The sequence below is a fragment of the Triticum dicoccoides genome, chromosome 4A (genome assembly GCF_002162155.2).
Source record: "Triticum dicoccoides isolate Atlit2015 ecotype Zavitan chromosome 4A, WEW_v2.0, whole genome shotgun sequence".
Taxonomy (NCBI): domain Eukaryota; kingdom Viridiplantae; phylum Streptophyta; class Magnoliopsida; order Poales; family Poaceae; genus Triticum; species Triticum dicoccoides.
The window spans coordinates 56076178-56077862 of NC_041386.1; positions in this window are offsets into that span (position 1 = coordinate 56076178).

Genomic DNA, 1685 nt, shown 5'->3' on the forward strand with positions numbered 1-1685 from the left:
CGGTGACGGCGACGACGGGTGGCGGGGGCGACGGTGGTGACGGCGACGACGGGTGGCATGGGCGACGACGGGCGGCGGGGGCGGGGAGGGCGGCGCGCGATGGGGCGACGGACGCGGCGAAGAAGTTTGGATCGAGAAGAACTACTGGTGGTCGATGAAACTGATTTTTTCGTAGGTTCCATATATATAGGAGGGGTCTTTAGTGCCGGTTGGAGCCACCAACCGGTACTAAAGGCCAATTTTCGCCAGGCCAAGGGGCGGGAAACGGCCCCTTTAGTACCGGTTCGTGCCACAAACCGGTACTAAAGACCCCCCCCTTTAGTACCGGTTGGAGCCACCAACCAGTACTAAAGGTTGTGCGCTGCCACCGGCGGTGCACAATGTTTAGTCCCACCTCGCCGAGCGAAAGGCAGCCGCACTGGTTTATAAACCCAGCCGCGGCTACTCCTTCGAGCTTCTCTATATAGTAGGCTTCTGGGCCTAATTAACTAGGGCGCGCTGCCCTGTGAGCCTGCTGGCCCTTCTAGGCCTGCATTTGCACACCCAAGGTCTGGCAGGCCCACTGGACAGCGCGCCAACAAATTTTTTATATAGTTTTTTCTTTTCTGCATTATTTATTTTCTTCTATTTATTTTTGAGTAGTTTTTTATATAGTTTTTTCTCTTTTCTGCATTATTTATTTTCTTCTATTTATTTTTGAGTAATTTTTTTGTATAGTTTTTTATATAGTTTGTACACAAAGTGCGTCCAGTTTTTGCCGTGACCCTCTCTACTCTTTCGCGCATGCTATGCGGGTGATATGATGATACCATGCCAAGTTTCAACATTTTCGAGATTCATTTTGTAGTGATTTTCAATTTCACGGTCATTTAGCTCTCTAAACAATTAGGTAAATGACCGAAAAACAATAAATGATGTCAGAACATGTTGGAAATTGATGACGTCGCTTTGAATGCTGCATACTGAACACAAAAGAAGTCTGGAGTTCAAATAAGTTTAAAAAACATTGAAGTGGCCGTGTAACAGATGAGTTCTCGTCCGAAACCCTGATACTCCGAAAGAGTTTGTCCAGTTTGTACATGAATTGCGTCCAGTTTTTGCCATGACCCTCTCTACTCTTTCGCGCATGCTATGCGGGTGATATGCTGATACCATGCCAAGTTTCAACATTTTCAAGATTCATTTTGTAGTGATTTTCAATTTCACGGTCATTTAGCTCTCTAAACAATTAGGTAAATGATCGAAAAACAACAAATGATGTCAGAACATGTTGGAAATTGATGACGTCGCTTTGAATGCTGCATACTGAACACAAAAGAAGTCTGGAGTTCAAATAAGTTATTAAAAATAAAAAAGAGGTTCAATGCTGGTTAATTTGCTTCAAGCCATTCGGAATAGTGTAGACTGCACTGCACATAGCTCAGTGCAATCTATGCTATTCCGCAAGGCTTGAAGCTAATCAACATGTAGGTGAGCTTTGCAACTCTTCGTCATTGTCTGTGCACTCACGGGTTATAAACCGCTCATACTACCTCTCTCTTGGAGAGGTGGGTCTAAAAATCAGCTTACAAAGAAACTCTAGTACCGGTTCATGGCATGAACCGGTACTAAAGGTCTTCGTGGGGGCCCCAGCCTGACCATAGCCTGACACATCCTCATTAGTACCGGTTCGTGGCATGAACCGG